Here is a 19,210-nt window from a genome sequence, read left to right on the forward strand (position 1 = left end):
AGTTTCAAGCACTGCCAGATTGCACGTTCCAAACTAATTTGATATCTAACCACTAATGGTGTGATCCCCCAACCTTTAAAATTCCATATCCTTTCTCTTTGTTTAGGTGCAAGGATGTCATGTTCCAAATACATACTTCACATCTCCCCCCACCCAGGTGAGGTACCAAGACAAGAGGGCAGACTTTAAGTCTGCAGGATCTACTTTGGTTTTTTGCAGGAAAATGCTGTGTTTTTGTTGCAGAATTGCTGCACAGAAGCAGAAATCCGGGCAAGCAGGCATGCCCTGTTGATAGATGAAAAGAAGATATCCAAAGCCATGGTCAGACCCACAGTTCTTCCAATGTAAGTTCCAGTAGTTAAAGCAGTAGTTAAATGTGTCTCAAAACAGCTGTAATATTCTTGTAAGACTTTGGGGGAAATTTGTCACTGTTCATGCTTTTTTTTTCATGCTATATTTGATTGAGTGACTTGCTGGAGTAATCTACAGGTATCTGATGCAATAATGAAATGCATCTTGTTGACGCCTTTTTGTCTATGGCATCAGGACGTTTTGATTATGAAAAGACCCAGCGTGGTACAGTGGTTTCAACATTGGACTAGGACTTTGGATACCAGGGTTTGAATCCCTGCCCAGCCTTGGGAACTCCCAGGTTACCTTGGGAAAGTCAAGATATTTGAAGGACTGTATTACCCTTTATGAACCCATCAGAGCACTAAGATCATTAATACATTTTAGATTTGAACATATAATATTTTTGACTTTAAAAATTGTTTGATTGTTTTTTAAACATTGTATTTACATTTTACATCATTTTTAACCTGTACTGTTTTAAATTTGTTTTAGCCGCCTATATTGGGAGAAATGCAGGATATAAATTAATATACAGGACCCACAGTCTTTGATGTCTCTACACTAATGCACAGATCATGGGAAATAAACAAGATGAACTTGAACTCCTAGCACAACAAAGCAAATACGATATAATAGGCATAACTGAAACTAGGTGGGATGAGTCTCATAATTAGAATGTAGTAATTTGAATAATTGGAAAGTAGTAAATTGGAAGGTAGGGATACAGTGGCTCAAGTGATTAAGATGCTGACTCTGTTGACTGCAAGATTGGCAGGTTGGCAGTCCGAGGCCCGGGTGCCACATGATGGGGTGAGCTCTCATCACTATTCTCAGCTTCTGCCAGCCTAGCAGTTCAAAAGCATGCAAATGAAAGTAGATAAATAGGTACCACTCTGGTGGGAAGGTAAACAGTGTTCAGTGCAATCATGCTGGCCACATGATCACAGAGTAGTATCTGACAACGCTGGCTCTTCGGTTTAGTAATGGAGATTAGCACTGTTCCCTATGGTCAGACATGATTTGACAACCTTGTCAACGGGAAATACCTTTACCTTTTTAATGGAGGTGTATAACCTTTTTAAGAGAAATAGGCCAAACAAGAAAGGAGGAGGAATAGCATTATATGTCAGGGATGTTTAAACCTGTGAAGAGAGCCAGGACTTACATCCTGGTAGCCAGGTGGAGAGCATCTGAATAAAAATTAAAGGGGAGGGAAACAACAGGGAAGTTATTGTGGGAGTCTACTACAGACTCCCAAGTCAGAATGAGGAACTGGATGATGCCCTTCCAGAACAGATGACCACACACTCAGAAATGAGAGGTGTAGTAATGATAGGTGACTTTAACTATCTGGATAATTGTTGGAAGTCAAACTCAGGCAACATTTTAAGGTCTAGCAAATTCCTCACTTGCCTGGAAGACAGTGTCATTGTTCAAAAGGTGGAAGAAGGAACAAGAGAATCAGCTATATTTTAGATCTGATCCTAACCAACAGGGATGACTTGGTTAATGGGGTGCAAGTGGTGGGATCCTTAGGTGGGACCGTGGGAGTGATCATGTTCTCCTGGAGTTTGTTATGCAATGGAAAGGAGAAGCCAGACATAGTTAGACACACATTCTAGACTTTAGGAGAGTTGACTTCAATAAACTTAGGAAATACTGGGGGTGATCCCATGGTCAGGAATACAAAAAGAGAAGGGAGTTCAAAATGGATGGGAGTTTCTCAAAAGGGAGATACTAAAGGCATAATTTCAAACACTTCCAATGAGGAGGGAAAATGGGGGGTGTCTCAAGAAATCAGAATTGATGACTAAAGTACTTTCAACTAAGCTAAGTTTTAAATGGAACATGTATAAGAAACGGAAAAAGGGAGAAATCACCAAAGAGGAATTTTTAAAAAATAGCTAGCATGTGTAGGGGTAAAGTCAGAAAAGCAAAAGCACAGAATGAGCTCATGTTTGCTAGAGAGGTTTTAAAAAAAACAATAAAAAGGGCTGTTTTGGATATGTCTATAGCAAAAGGAAGATGGAAATGGTAGGGCCACTGCATGGAGAAGATGGCAAAATGCTAACAGGGGACAGAGAAAAGACAGAACTACCCAATACCTTCTTTGCCTCAGTCTTCTCAGAAAAGAGCCGTTTGACAGTGAAAGACACTCCCTTGGAGTGTAGTGGAGTCTCTTTCTTTTGAGGTCTTTAAATAGAGCCTAGATAGTCATCTGTCAGGGATGCTTTGATTGTGAGTTCCTACATGGCAGGGGTTTGGACTGGATGGCCCTTGTCGTCTCTTCCAACTCTATTATTCTATGATTCTGTAAAATGGGTCCTAGAACAGATCAAACCCAGTTAACAACAAAGCAGTTAACAACAATAACAAAGGGAAGGTGAGTGCACCATCTTGTCTTTTGCCTCAGGTAGCAAACTGCCACATAATGCTCTGCATACATCTGTCCTGTGAGAGCCAACATGGTGCCATAGTTTGAGCATTGGACTACAACTGTGGAGACCAGAGTTAAAATCCCCACTTTGTCATGGAAAGCCTCTTGGTAACTTGGGGCATGTCATACTCTCTTAGCCTCAGAGGAAGGCAAAGGCAACCCCCCTGAAGAAATCTTACCAAGAAAACCATTGACAGGATAGCCAAAGTGTTGCCATAATTCAGAAACAACTTGAAAGCATACAGCAACAAGGAAGCTTACTCTGAAAGGCACAGGTGCTCTGAAAATGAGGTTGAGTCAAAGGGGTGGTGGCAAAAATAATCGAGATAAAGATAAATAATACATATCCTGTTTGGGGAAAGTGCTAAATGCCAAAAGATTTTTTAAAATGTTAAGAAACCCACAAAAAGGATGTCTTGAAAATAGAGAGGCATGAAACTATTATATAGTGCCAATTCTTTTTAGCACAGGGACACATGATTGAGGTTTGCACATGGGTGGTCATCACCATAGGATAGGAATAACAAATGCATAAAAATCTGATACAGATGCAACTTTTGTGTCAGATGACATTATTTAAAACCCAGTGCTTTTCAATAGAGTTCATATTTTAACAGCCAGGAATCCAGTGTTCTGTACAGAACAATCAAGTGACACACCTTATTTATTTTCTTTGTTTCTAATTAATATGCTTCTAATAATCTAACAAGACCTTCAATGTGGTGGGACCCCATCTACAGAATGCTGTTCCCACCGAACTTTGGTGCCAACATCAGTACCATTTTTGCATTAAGTTAAAATTCCTTTATATGCCCAGACATGTCAAAATGTCCTGCCAGCTTATATTTAGTTTGTTGTACTGTTTTATGCTCCTAATTTGTTTCTTCTGCCATGTTTTATGGTTCTGTTGTATTATATTGCAGCATATTTTATTTGTTATGTTTCTTATATACAGCTCTGAGATCCTAGGTTAAAATACCTTCAAAAATAATAAATGGCATCTTCCTCCAATGTAGTTTTATTGTATGTGTGTAATGTCCTCCCTATAAAACATTTTTAAGTTAATATTGCATGGACTGATATGAAAATTCTGCCTGTAGATTTTAGATCTATAATGGGTGATTGAGACCTACTAGTCATCTCCTGATGGTGAAGATAATCCAGATATGAATTAGTATATATGAATTGAGCCTTAATCTGAGCTGTCTTCACACAAATAGTATTTTACCAGTTTATTTTGGCTTGGTTTAGGATCCAGATTTTGTGTGCCTGTTATTGCAGTGCCCATTCATCTTTCTGAAACTCGGACACTGCTTTTATCCTCTTCTTCAGCAATCTGACATTTTGGCTAGATGACAGCATCTCTCATAGAAAATCTTCAGACCTTCTGACAGTGGCTCTTCATGAACCATTGGCTATGAATTGAATAGATGGGGAATTATTTTTGCCAAACACTGGAAGGAATACAGTACAGGTGACAACATTGTCTGTAACGGGTTACTTTTGGGAGGGATAATTGGGTTGATTTGCAAAACAACCAGTACAACCAGTAAAGAAACATTACTTTGGGGGATTTCTTTTGCTGTTTTTTTTTATTTGTAAGCATTAGTTTTAAAAATGAAAGTATTTAAACATGATTGCTAAATCCAGTTGTACTCTCAAGTAGAGAAGATCCACTGAATCAGTGAGATTTGCATAAATATTAACTTACTCAGCTATTGATTCAAGTGGCCTGCTATAATTGCATTTAGCAATGGGATTCAGGCTTTTTTGCTACTGTTATATGCTATCAAGTTGGCTTCAAATTATGCTGACTCTGGCCTGTTACAGACTGCCAAAATAAAGCTGCTTCGGGTCTCTTTGGAGGTATGCTATTTAAATGATGCCTGGGTCCTAAGAGTCCGGAGGTCGCGCCAAAGCCACACTCCATTCCTAAGGACTGGAGTGCAGCTTTGGTGCAGCTTCTGGATCCTTAGGACCCAAGCATCATTTAAATAGCATACCTCCAAAGAGACCTGAAGCAGCTTTATTTTGGCAGTCTGTAACAGGCCTCTATAAGTGAGAGATCTTCAAGAAACCCTTCTATTAACAATGCTGCTAATGTCTAGCAAACGCAGGGCCATATCCTCCTTGAATTGTATCACTCCAGCTCTACTGTAGTCTTCCTTTCCCCCTACTGCTGAGCATTATGAGCCATTTAGTCTCATGATGTGTCAAAAGTAAGATAGCCTCAGTTTAGTCATTCTGGCTTCTAGCTTGATTTACTCTTGGACCCATTTATTTGTCTTTTTAGCTGTCCATTGCATCTCTAGACTTCTCTTCCAGCACCATATTTCAAATGAGTTTAAATGAGGCTCTTATTTAGTTCCTTCATAATTGCCTTTTCTCTATTTCTTCTATTTTCTTGATTATAATCCCCAGTTTGATGAATGATTAAGACAAGGTATGGAAAGTCTTGAACAATTTCAATGTGTTCATCACCCACTTTAAAATTATGTTAGTTTTCTGTGGTAATTGGTTTTTGTTCAGCTAATATTCAACTGTAACCCCTTCTTTCAGTAGTCATTCCAAGTCTTTGCTTTTATTTGCTAGTAATATGGTGTCATCTGCCTATGCTAAATTACTGATCTTTCTCCAATTTTCATACATCCTTCCTCTAAATCTAATCCCATATTCTGCATTATACATTCTGTATAGAAATTAAATAGATATAGATAAATATCTAAATAGATATATCTGATCCCTTGCCAATTGAAAACCATTCTGTTCCTCCTGTCAGTCGCTTCTTTTCCAGAGTATAGGCAATCAAATGTTGTGCCCGTCCCATTTCTTTTAAAACACTCCATACTTTTTCATGATCTATGCCAGAGGTTCCCAACCTTTGGAACTACATTTGTTTTGAACTTCAGATCCCAGAACAAATTGTGGCATTGGACTATGAGGGAGTCTGTAATAGTCTTTTCTTCTATAATAATATGAATTTCATGGTAACACAATGGGGCCTTTTAAATTTCTTACAGCTTAGGGCCTCGGCATATTGTCACCTGGCCCTGAGTGAGGCTACACCCCTATAACCCTAAAATCAACTACAGGAGTGAAGGTATCTTTCACTGAGTTGCAGTTGCAACATACTGTCCTCTTGTCCACGTGTCATAGATGAAAACTAGGATGAGTGGCCAAGCAATGTCAGTGTGGTCAAGATGGCAAAAGTTATTAACAAGGAAGAATGCACAAGCTAGTAAAGGCTGTAGCAGTTCGCTTTTGCCTGAACCTACTAGGAAGGGCAAGATTGTTTGTTTGTTTGTTTGTTTGTTTGTTGTATTTATACCTCGCCCTTCAGCCTCCTTCTATCCTCACAGTGTCATTATATCTTTGTTGTTGGAAAAAGAAATTAATTACAGATTATTCATTTTGTATTAAATAAACTTTGTTACTTCCAAGTTCTGATTTGGTTTCAAAGGCCTAAATGCAACTGTTTAGTTCTAAATAGTGTCAACCCACTGAATCAAAGTAACTTCCATAAGTGTTGATTTACCAGGTTCCCATGGCTGCCATGATTCTGATAAGAGACTATAGACTTAAAATATATATATATCTTTGAAAAGCAGTACCAACAACAGAAATAGAAACGGTGATCCAGGGAAGCTGGGTCTTTGCACAGAATGGTGAACAGAGAGCTGTCCCTTTGCTCCTGCCTCTTAATAGCATTCTAGGGTTGAGAGGTTTTCTAGGCAAATCACTCACCATGTGTTTGATTGGGCTAGAGCCCTTCTATTTTGCCATGTTAGATTTCAATATGCACAGACTTTTTAATGTATGGAGGAAGCATATTAAATCATGTGATTTCACCCACCTGCAGTCTGAAATGGTACTATGTCTTGAATTAGGTTTTACCCAGTGAAAAGAATCTATGCGTGCCCAGAAAGTCTCTCAGGAAAAACTGCTATACTTGAGGAGAGCTTGTGTTGGAGCCAGTGAGAATTTCTACAGCTGGCACAATTTTTATTTTGTTTCGTAGGCTTAAGTGCAGTTAGGCTTTGGCATTCATTTCTCAGTGCCATGTCTCTCCCTCCCATTCTGTTCTTCCCATTCAAGGTTTCAATTAGGCAAAGATAAGGGGAGAACATTAAAAGCAATAGGAGAAATGGGCATTCTGCTTTAGAGGACAAACAAGAATTTACCTAAGAAACAACAGCCATCTATTCACTGATCTCCAATAGAAGCATGGAGAAGGGACACCTTCCATAGTAAAAAAACACAAGCTACTTCCATGTAGTCAAGAGAGGGAGAAATAAAAAGGAGGTTTGATGGCATTATTTTCCTTCTCTATGGCTGTTTGAAGGAAATAGGGGGAACCCTAATTATCTGTAGGCTTAAAATTTTCAATAGGACAAAAGATAATTAAATATTGAAGGAGTAGGAATAAATTCCACTTCAATATTCTATCTGCGTCACTCATGCGCTGATGTGAATGTGAGATGGACTTAAATTTAATTATAAGTCCCAACTAGAGTAAACCCACTGAATGGGAATTTGGTAAGTCAACACATACATGGGACTAACAACTGAAGAACAGACTTTTCCTTGGTAACAATTTTCTTCTTTACAAGTGATACTGAGTGATATCTCAGTCGGTGATGCAAGATTATGATAGCTACTCTATGGTTACAAAGATAACACGATGTGATACGTTTAATTACCACATGGTTAATGGCCCAATGATTTTCTGCAGATTCTCAATTCAAATTTGTATATTGACCATTGGAACAAACAATTTCCATGGTTCTGAAACTATGGTAATGATGTGCTTAAGGGACTTGGAAGATCTAGACAGATAGGCCATATCTGTTTTCTGTGAACATGTCCAAGTTAACACATTCCTCTGTACCACTCTTCCTTGCTTGTATAATGAGGGCAGTACCACTCCACCATTCGGGCTCTGCGATCTTCATGGTGCATAATGTGATGTGTCTCAAATCTTAATATGATTTTGCCATAACTTCTAATAATACTATAGCGGATCAGAATATCTAGCTGGTTATCTCTAATCTCATTTGTAATGATCATGTGAAAACATTACATTTTAGAACTGTTGAAAAAGAGAAAGGAAGAAGGCAGGCAATAAATAAAAGGAGATGCTGCAGAAAAGGCTAGATGCTTGGCGGGCTTATAATACTTCAATACTTAACTGAAAAAGAGAAGCAACAAACACATTAACCTCCTGACACTACCTCCCTTGCATGTATTGACCATATTATGAAGAGAACATTAGAAATTACAGTGTGTGGGGAGGGAAGGTATCGAGCTCTGAATGTAATGTTTTTAAGGCCTAATATTGGCTGCCACCCAGTTATGCATGCATGAGTAAAGCAGTAATCAGATCCAGATCTAGGGTAACATAGTGGAAGTCAGCTGTTAGGACTGTGACAGAAATACAGAGGTGTAAACCACCAGTCTGTTGATTAGGCATGAGCAGAAAGGCAAGTTATTGTGTTTTGTAATGGTTTTGTCACCCTATTATTGATTAATATCATTAACTGGTCACTTAATTTAATCAATTAAATCACAATACATTTGAATATGAATAAGAAATATGCTGGAGAGAAGTAGACTTTTTACCTTGTTTATCTTATCATTGGAAGGTGCCAGCTTCAAAGAGACATTCATCTGTGTTGTGGCAAATGATGGGCTTCTCTTCTAAGATGGGTTTGCAATCCCATTATTTTTGTATGGTCATATATTCAAAACTACCCACATTAAAAAGAAAAACCTCTGTTGCCTCATTAATAAGTAGGGTATTTAGCTGAATCAAGGCCTCTTAATGCTGATTTTCTCTCTTCTAGGACTGTTATATGAATTACTGAGGGACAATCTGGATGTGACGTCAAACATATAATGAGCAGCTATGACAATTGGAGGTCTAGTAATAGATTTTCATCAGGACCATGGCACAAGATGAAATAGTTATACCTCCTTCGCATAATCTCCCAGACAGAATTACTGTTGGCCATGTTGGATGGGGGAATTGAGGAGTTGTAGTCCAAAAAGTAACTGTTGTCTTATACTTTTCATAGAGCCATCAAGTAGAATCTAAATCCTTCCCCAGTCTTTGTTCCCAGGTATGTGGGATTCAGATGTATATACTGCTACAAAATATGGAGGTTCCATTTAGCTGTCATTTCTAATATTTGTCATTTGACTTGCCCTTTACAAATTTATCTTTGGAGCACCTGGAGGATGTGTACAAAGTGAACTTCTCTGACTACCTTCTCATTGCTAAAAACATAAGCGTTAAATTCCCCCTGTCTTAAGGAACCATACTTTCTTCCCTCTTTGCAGCCAGAGTTATTGCATCCATACACTCTAATGGGAGGGAAAATCAGGTTTCTCAGAGTAGAAATAAGATATAATGAACTGGGAGAACTCAGTAGAAGGAATCTTGGAAAAGGAAGGGAGAATGATGAACATGAACATTCACAGCTTCATAGTTCCTCCTACTATCCCCCTTTTAAAGGTTGGGCATTCTGCAGTAGAAGGAAGCATGGAATAATCACTAGTGAAATACAGGATGATTATTCATGGAGAGCAGTAATATCCGGATGCCTCATAAAACATGAATGAAATAGGAATTCCATAACTTCTTGTTTAGAAAAGTCCTTATCAACTCCCTTGGAGGAAGACGGTCTTCTCAAATACAATCATGTTTGTAATAGGAAAATTGAGGCTCATTAACTATCCCCTGCAATGTGCCTATTCAGATTTCTTTTTTGATTCAGTGGTTACTGTTTGCAAGGATGGCCCAGGACCATTTGTTGCCCAAGGCAGACAAAATTCCCCCTTCCTGCCACTAACTGTTGTCCCACTCACTGTCAGCAGCAGCAGCAGCTGCCGCAGCCGCCACCACCTCTTTCTCTTTTTTATTTATACCCCTACCTTTCCCCAAAAACTGGAACTCAAGGCAGCTTACAAATTAAAATGCTTACAATAGTTTAAAGCCTACAAACTCTATAGTTTAAAGCCTACAAACTCTGTCCAGATTGGCTACTGAATCTTGCTTGCCCACTGGCGGAAGGAGAACAGCCTCTTCCACTTCGGTTGCAGGAGGCTGTGGCGGGTACAAACCAGCTCCACTGAACACTCACATCTATTCTTCGACTGAGGGGAACAGCTAGGATGTTGCTGTTGCTACTCACTATCTGCCACCTTAGTAGCTGGGACGGTTCTGACTACTTGCGGCTTATTTTTCTATTGCATTGCTTTAAACATAGTGGCTACAATCCTGTTGGTAAGTTATGCATGTGTAAGCACTATAGTTAAGGTGCTCCACAAGGACTCCCATCTTAATCCTCAAACCCACTTACCAGCAGCTGCTTTGACCAATGCGGATCTGCTCCTGTCATTTGGGAAGCAGCTGACGTACCCACCTCCTCCCATGAGTAATCTCCACTGTGACAGGCAGAAGTGGAATCCCTGTCACAATTCCCCTGGCATTGCAGATTGCTCACATGGAGGGGGTGGGACCATCAGCCAGATACTTTCTGATTGACAAGGGAACAGACTCCTGTCAACTGCAGTGGCTGCTTCCCTCGTAAGCGGAGATTGAGGGACTCTCACAATTCATTTCTATCTCCTAAAATTGGGGCTACATAGGGATCATGAATACAAGACAGTCATAAGTGTGTAACTCTACATTATTCCGGCCCTTGTTATTAAATAATTATATGGCCCAGCTATGTTCAAAATGCTTCAGCTTATCTCAGTAGTAAACCCCACAACAACCTTGTGTGGTAGGTCAGTGTTGTTACCTTCACATTGTAGATGGAAAAACTCAGAAATGGTGGCTTGGTTAAGGCAATTTAGGCCATGGCATAAATGAGTTTTGAACCAGAAGACTGACAGGACTTCTTGTAGCCATGATGCCATGCGAACAACATGAAAAAACGTATCTTCAAAAGAAAGAAAGAAGGAAGGGGAGTGAAAGTGGAAAGGAAAATGATAAAAGAAAGTGAAATGTCTTCGAAAACAGCTTCCCATTATTTAATCAAGAGGAATTTGTCTGCAGCTTTGCTAAAGCACAAACAAGCCAAATCATCTGCTACTGAAGGGAGTGATGGATGAACAGTGTTGCCAAACAGATGGTAATTTATTGTCCTAGCTGTTGTTTTGATTTACTGGCGTGGTGACAGCACTGTATTCCCTTGAATGGATCTCTCGGCCTTTATTTCTTTGTTTTCAGCTGTGCAGTGTGGGTGGCATGAATTTGCAAGGGGATAGCAGATTCTAAGACGCAGTTGTTGCATTCCACTACTTTTTTGGTGCCATTTATGGCCCAAATCAAATTTTGCTAAAATTTGGAATTTGATAAGATTCCTTAATATGAAATGGCTGAATTCACATTTCAGCTTTTTTAAAGGAATGTAGACTTTGCAATTGCACATTTAAGCACTGTTTTGTGTCCAGCTGTCTACTATGGAATTTAACTTCACAGTTTCATTCCCCCTCTGTTTTGGGGAACTATGGTGCTTTACAGAGCGCCCAAAAAGGGCGCTCTGCTGGCGCCCATGTTTGCTGCGCGAGGGAGCCGCAGCGAACAAAAAAGCGGGTTCTTCTTGCAGTGCAGTTGTGACGCCGCAAGGCGCCAATGGTGCACTTGCAGTGTCACAATTGCACCGCGACGTGCAGACGCTAAGCGTCCGTCACGTCAAAATGGTGGCGCCCATGTGTATAGGGTGTCGCCATTTTTACGCCCCCAGTACTTATTAGGGGTGAGGCCTGATTGGATGCTGCGTCCTCCGCCAACCCCTAGCATGTACTGGGGGTGGAGCAAAGGCCCATCTGTAACAGGCCTTTGAATGACATTTTAAAGTTGTGAACAGTATGCTTTTAAACGTGGGCATGATCCAGCCAAGGTTAAGCAGTTAAATACCCTATTGATCTCAAATTGAGAACTGTGCATTTAAATTCCTCACACTGAAATCAACAAGACTTGAAAAGTTTCTCTTCATCTGTTTTGCACGCTATGAGGTTTCCTCTTTCTAAGCTGGCCTTGCTGATAAACTCTTGTCTTTGGTAAAGCACTTTGGTCCAAAACACACTGTAGAAATAACCCAGTTTGAGACCACTAACTGCTCTGGCTCAGTGCAAGGGAATCCTGGGAATTGTAGTTTATTGTGGCACCAGAGCTCTTTGAGAGAAAAATGAGGCCGCCCGACTCAGCGGGACGGCCTGGTTGCTCGGCTGGAGAGACACGTCCATGGCTGGCTCCTGACTGGCTCCGGCCCCCAGCAGCCCGCACGGCAGGCTTCCTGGCTGGCAGTTGGCTAGCTGGGGGCCGGAAGGGAAGGCTCTCCCTCCCAGTTCGGGACTACATGCCCCAGGAGGCACTGGAGCCTGAAGTGCCTCCTGATTGGGCATCGCTGGCCCATTGCCCATTGCCCATGATTGGCTGGGGGGCCGGGAAGGTGGGACTCCCACTCTTTCTTGGCCCCCCATTGGGTGGCAGGAATTTAAAAGGCCATATGGGGCCCCGCCGCCATTCTCAGCCTGGCTATCCCTACCCACCCTCATTTTGGCGTTGGAGAGCTTCCTGACACAACTTTGGGGCAGTTGGCAGTTGCATAGGTCTTGGATCTGTTGGGTGTGGTTTTCAGGGCTGTGTAGCCCTGGATCGGGAGTCCAACGGGGACACAGGGATGCTGAGATTGCAGTGGTGTCACCATTGCGGGGGCCACATTGATTCAGCGTCCCCCGGTTACAGGGGGCGGAGATGCACATATGCAAATAACCGGTTACCATAGGGCAACGAGCGTTGCTAACAGGTGGCCCCTTGTCATCCCAAAGCTTGGCCATGACCAAGCAATTGGTTTCATTGATCAATCAGGGACTGATGGATGACAGATTCAGACCTCATGCATCGGAGCCAACCATACGATATGTTGTTGCTGTTGTTTAATAAAGTTGGGGCCTTTTTATTCCAAACATGGTGTCTGTAGTCTTTCTCGCAGCGACTCCCATACTTGGCAAGGCTAAATCTCTCACAAAACTAAAGTTCTCAGAATTCCCTATCATTAAACAAGGGCAGTTAAAGTGCTCTAAAAGTGAGTTATTTCTGCAGGGTGTTTAGGATCTTTGCCCATGATATACAAAACTTAGAAATGCATCTGTATCTCTATTTTTTTGTGATGGACATTCTTAAGGACGTAAAAAAAAAGAGTGCTTTGAATATGACCAAAGTTCTATCTCATAGAGCATTCTATTCTCATAGTGGAGGATCTGTTCTTTTCACAGTCACCAGATGCCTTGGGAAGCCAGCAAGGAGGACAGGAGTGCTATTCCACCTTTCATATTAGTGTTCCCCGGCAACTGGTTCTGCCTCTAATACTGAAGGGATGAATAGTAGCCATTGATAGCATTCATCTTTAGCAGCTACACAACACAACAAGTGACAAGTGTTATATTTTGGCTAGTGCTTGCAAGTGAAAAGATATACGTAATGTAATTACCTGCCATTTACAATTATTTATTTATTAGTAATGAGGACGTAATAAAGTAACAGTTTATGATACAGGAACAGACTGGACTTGCTTTTTTGAAGTAACAATTTATGTTTTACATCAGAGGTGGGGAAAGTGTGGCCCCAAGGCCACTTCTGTGGCCCACAGAGATCCACAAGACTACAACCCCAGCACCACAAAAATTGCCCCCTGAGAGTTGGGGGACAACTGTGCTAAGGTTTTGGGTCACTTTCAATGGAAAAATAGCTTTTCGGTGTCTAAAACAACCCAGAAAGGACTGGAAACATGATGAAATTGTTGCCATGTTCCCTTGGAAGTGTAGGGGGCATTTGGGGACCGTTTTTGTGGTCTCAATGGCCCCTTTGATCACTTTTAAATGATGTGTTTACTATTGTCTATCACCTCCATTAAAGGGGAAAAATCAGATGCCATTGTGTGTTTTCATCACACCACTAAGAAAAGGAAAGTCCAAAATAAGCAGGGCTCAGAAGCAAGCAATGTCATACTCCTGAAGCATGCTGTAGTAATTTTTTCAACTGGATATATTTTGTGTTACAACCCAGCTCATATAAGACAGCTGACTGGCCTTGATCATGCCCAACCCTCCCCTGAGGCTATATATTATGAGGGAAGAATGATAATGATAGACAAATTGTCTTTCATGCAAACATGTCTGCTGTTACTGATCTTCTAATTGAGGAATCCCTGATAAGCTTCCAAGGAACCCCACTGAAAGCCACTGATATACTGTACATTGTGTTAAAATCTCAGTGGACTAAGAAGGTGCCAGAGGGCTATGTTTTAAAACCAATTTCAGTCAGACACAGAGAACCAAACATTTATCATCATATAATCCTGTTAAGATTTTCTACACCATATGTCAAAACAACAGGACATGTGACATGTGTGCTAATTACTTCTGTCTGTGTCATGTGTGTAGGTTTTATAGGCTGTCCCTGACCTTTTAGTTAATGACATGACATTATATTCATTGACCCGAAAGGAATTGAATTCAGTGGCAGTCACTCAAGAAGTGAAATACAGATTTGTCTTAATTGGTCTCTTACTTAAATGTATGTGTGTTGCAGGGGAGGAAAGAGACACGGATTTATCATTTGAATTTCATAAGACATTCCTTTGGCCTGCGCATATGAGTAAACATGTGTAACCTGTTCAGCCTTCCAGCATGGCTTCTTCACTTGTGCAATATAAATATTTTTCCTGAGACCCCCAAAAGTTGGTTCATGAAGGGGAGAGAAAGACTGAGAGACTGAAGGAGGGAGAGGGAGGGAAAGGGGGAGGACAGAAACAGACTGTGCTATGTGCTATCTCTCTATGTTGAGAGTTTCTAGTGTGGCTCTTCAGAGCTTGTGGATGCGGTGGATGCGGTTTAAGCAGGGCTGTTAAAACAGGAGTGGCGCAGGCATGCTCCCCTTGAGTCAGCTCCCCACTAGGTGTAGAACATTTGGGGATCTAGCGATGTCAGTGAAGATTGGATAGACGTCATTCTTAGTGCTCTCTGTGTTATTATTTCTGCAGGCAACACGGAAGGTGGCGATCAGACAGACAGTGTGAGCATTATATCTGAATATAACATTAATTGCCAAAACTACACAGAAGATTCCTTACTTCCTGTGTTGGAAGTTAAAAATGCAAATGTTATTAGTGCCCTGATCGTAGATAAGAGTGCTTTTTGTGCAGTGCTTTAACCTCCATTAGGGGGGATTAGGAGGACACAACCGCATTGGCATTTTGTAAGTGTCGCTATGACAGCACTTGCTGCACAAATGCCTGGCTGTCACACTGAGGTTTATCGCTGGTTTTTTCCCTCTCCGAATGCAGACTAATAAACCCAGAAATTACAATTGCCTCCCTGCCGAATCTGTGATAGGCGGAAATAATGATATCAGTGGCCTGCTAATCTCCTTGCCTCTGCGCTTGGCACTAGCCTATTGAGGCACCTGTCACCCTCCGCTTTGATGAGGCGAATTCAATCTCAGCACTGTAATGACAATGGAGCCATTTTCATGTTGGGAAATGATTAGGGGAAGGGTGTGCCTGCTCTGGCATGGCGAGCGCAACCGGGCACTTTGCTCTGTGAGGGGGACATGTGCCAGCCTTCTCCAGGGAAACTGTGGATGAGGCTACAAGCAGGAGCCATTTGCTCTTGCATCTGCATGCTCTTAGACTGCTGATGGCTGGATGTTGGCGTAAACAATGGGGCCTGGCTAATATTTCACATTAGACCCATCAGTATCCCAGTGTATTTGTCCTGCCACTGAATACCAGGGCTTCTCTCTCTGCAAGGCGATTCTTATCTTTTTTGCATAGTCACTGCACTGCATCTCTCCAAGAATCACATGTGACATGTTCCCAGATGTTCAACCTCTGTATCACCATGGCCAGCAGACAATCAAGTATGAAGTCAATGCATTGCTCCCCAGACACACAAAGATGTACAGTATTCATACACACTATTTATTTGAGAATGTGCACATATAAATGTACAACATAAGTCTTACACATCCTAGTAGTGGGATTTTTCTTTTTCAGTGTTGACATTCAACTTCATGGCTCCAGCTCAGATGTCTAATGCTGTTCTTTTTGACATCTGCCAAAGTCTGAATTGGGTGAATGCTTCAGAAGTGAATGTTTGCATATGCTTTTTGGATAATGAATTAATATTCTGTTTCATCTCCACCATTCGGAGTATCTTATTTAACATTTCAAAATTTGAAATAAATTCTTGGAGCAGGAGTGGAAAGAGAGCTAAAGACATAGAATTTTTCTAAATATTGAATGAATACCTACAAAAATTAACATTTGCCCTATATATTAGTGATTCTGTACATAAGCTAGTTTTTTGAGGTCTTGTAAAATATGATATTAAAGAGGCTATGCAGACCAGCAAGAAAAGCCAGCCTGGGGATGGAGTCAGGGTGTAATGTCCATATGACGGAAGCCCTGGCTCTGACCCCAGGTTGCGTGATGCCAGGTGCCACACCACATGGTGCGTAGCATCATGGTGCACCTCTGGCACTGCATCCATATGATGCAGTGTGAAAGGAGTGCCATAAAGTCACAGAGCCGCAGCTATTTTGCAGCTCCTTTTTGCGCCCTGCAAAGGCCAGATTGGGGCTGTGGCATGCAGTTGCTGCAGCCCCAATCTGGCTGTAAAAGGGACGGCCTGCATAGCCCCATAATATGAGTACATGCTTATGCCAGGAGGCGAATGGCCAGTATCTGAGATCAGATAATCCTCCTTTCTGCACACACAAGGCAGGAGAGCAATTCCAGGAAGAGAAGGGGTAAGAGTGAAAGACCAGACTGTCAAGCAGCCTCTATCTCAGAGACTCTCAGCTGGATGGAGGGAGCTCAAGCTATTGTTGAATTTCACCTCCCCAAAGGCCCAGCCTACTTGATAAATGGTCAGGAATTCTCAGAGATGATATCATCATCTGGAATCTCCTTCCTGAATGAGAATGAATATAGTAGATGATCTTCCACTTTACTGGTATTCTGGCTTGGATCAGGGGCATCACTGGGGAGGGGCAGGGAGTGCAGACAGCATCAGGTACTCTAAGAGCAGGCAACACCACTGCTTCACCAAACATCTGCCTTTGGGAAGAAGCAGGCTGTGGTGTTCACCTGCATCCCTTTAAAATGCTGAAGAGATAGTGTGAGTGGGGCAAGGCTCAATGGGAAGAGAAAAGAGAGGTCACAATTTTTTAAAATTAATTTTTAAATTTTAATAAGTGGTACATTTTTTAAAAAAATGTAAAAAAATAATTCTTTTAAAATTTTCTTTTATCAAATTTTCACTTTAACTATATGAAATTATATACATGTAAACACATTTAGGCTGTTCATATGATATTATAATTTAAAGGTTTAATTTTAATTTTGCTTATGTCACAGCGGTTACTATAACATTCAGTGATATATGTATTTCCTGTGTAGTACGTAAGGATTTTGTACGGTGTTGTATGAACCAAGTCCATGTGGTGTGGGAAACCATGAGTGATGCCAATCCTAGTGACACCACTGGTTGAAACAATGGTAAACTCGAGGCTGCCTTATACTAATTCAGACCTAGTAGTGCAGCTAACTAATTTTAGAACATGGATTGGGAGCCTCATCTAGACATCCACATTTCAGTACTTCACTTGTGAAGAACACAGCTGATGCATTATATCATGCTTTCCTGTACTATAATCATACCATACTTACCTGAATGTTGGGTGGGGGAAGAGGAACCTGTTTGCTAACTCTGATTTTAAGGAAGAAAATACTTTGAGCACATGTACATTCTCATTTTTAACTCATTGACATTAATGGGGCTTACAACTTTAAAATGTGGAAATTCTAACATATCCCAGGTGGCTTTCAAAGGTTTTCCTTGGGGAAGGTTGTCAAAGGAAAAAGAAAAAGGAAAGAGAAGGTAAAGAAGGTGACAATGAGCATAGGGAGCACCTAACATGTAGGGGAGTCGCAGAGAAAAAGCATGAGAGACAGAGAAGGAAAAGAGAAGATATTTAGCCAGAGCTTGCAGGATGGGGGAAGAGAAGATGATGAAAAGGATGGGAAAGAGAAGTGAAGCCATAATTAAAAGTGAATGGAATGAAGTGCCTAAGCAAAAATTAAGAAGACATTTGCACCAGGCTTTTTGCTAGCAATGGTGCATTCACATATGACTCAGACCAAGAAGGGAATGAGAAAATGCACTCATCCCTCCACATTTGTGCCTTTGACTTTTTCAGCTATGATTAGTTATGAATTTTATTAATATGTTCTCTCAAGGAACATCTAGGTCTTCCAGTTCGTTGTCAACTTTAACCAAGAGTCACACTGAAGGACCTAGAGATTCCTAGAGAGAACACTCCACTAGGCATTTGTAGCTCCTCCAGCACAATTCTATGGTCAATGTCTGGCAGATGTTGACCACAGAGTTGCACTGGAGGACCTAGAGACTCCTAGAGAAGTGTTGTCTTAGGTAAAAATATGTTTTTGTTGTTCGCAGTTTTTCCACATTCACAGGGGTCTTGTGCCCCTAACCCCAGAAAATGTGGAGGGACGAGTGTAGTCAGAATTTGTGGGAGAAGGAGAGATGAAGGAAAAGCAGACAAGAAAAACAGTGGAAGGAGATACAGTATTTGGCCAAGAAATGTGGGAAGGAGAAAGATAACACATTTTGGGGAGATGCTTTCTGCTTTATTTTTCCATTCCTGTCCTCTAGTCCTTCCTACAACTCTTAATTCAGGTTCTAAGTAGCACTCTCCATCCTTTTCCTTCAGCAACTAAGCATTCCTATGGTATTCATCCATCTCCATTCATGACTAAATTCTTTTCATTGGTTTCAGTGCGACTAATTTCCCATTTATGCAATGTCTAGTGGGTCATTCTTCTCTAAATTATATTCTGTAAGAATTACAACGACATTCTCTCATAGAAGCCATGCTGATTCTTCTTTACTAAGGATTGTTCTCCCATATGTTTAACAGCTCTTACCTTATGTTTTCTGTTTATTCGTTTCATTTATGTGAGCGAGGTGTTAGATTTATAGTTTCCTGGATCATCTTGGATCCCTTTTTGAAAGCTGACCACCTTCAAGTCTTCCAGTAAAAATAATAATTTCACATTTGAATTGTTTAGTAACTTTTCAGTGAATGCCACTTGGGCCTATAACTTTTAAAATTAACCAGTCAGTTTTAAATTGTCACCTTTTATCACCTATTTGGCAGAGCTCTCCAAATGTACTATCAAAAAAAAATAACTGATGAGGTGCATCTTAACATTTCTCCAGAGAAGCAGACTGCTGCAAAGACTCCTTCAGTTTCTCAGTAACTTCCTTGTCCTTCTCAGTGCCCATCTATGAATTTTAACAGATTTACATTGGCAGTCTAGC

The 19,210-nt window shown here is 41.0% G+C and overlaps 1 long non-coding RNA gene across 1 annotated transcript in view; it reads left to right on the top strand.

The window, feature by feature from the left end:
* LOC121929295 overlaps nucleotides 1–19,210 on the top strand; it is a 64,519-nt gene that overhangs the window by 10,137 nt on the left and 35,172 nt on the right. The window contains exons 3-4 of the long non-coding RNA XR_006103644.1: nucleotides 107–157; nucleotides 244–344. This is a non-coding gene — a long non-coding RNA (uncharacterized LOC121929295). The remainder of the gene's footprint in view (nucleotides 1–106; nucleotides 158–243; nucleotides 345–19,210) is intronic.

Source organism: Sceloporus undulatus, chromosome 4 (assembly GCF_019175285.1).
Source record: "Sceloporus undulatus isolate JIND9_A2432 ecotype Alabama chromosome 4, SceUnd_v1.1, whole genome shotgun sequence".
NCBI classification, from domain to species: Eukaryota; Metazoa; Chordata; class Lepidosauria; order Squamata; family Phrynosomatidae; genus Sceloporus; species Sceloporus undulatus.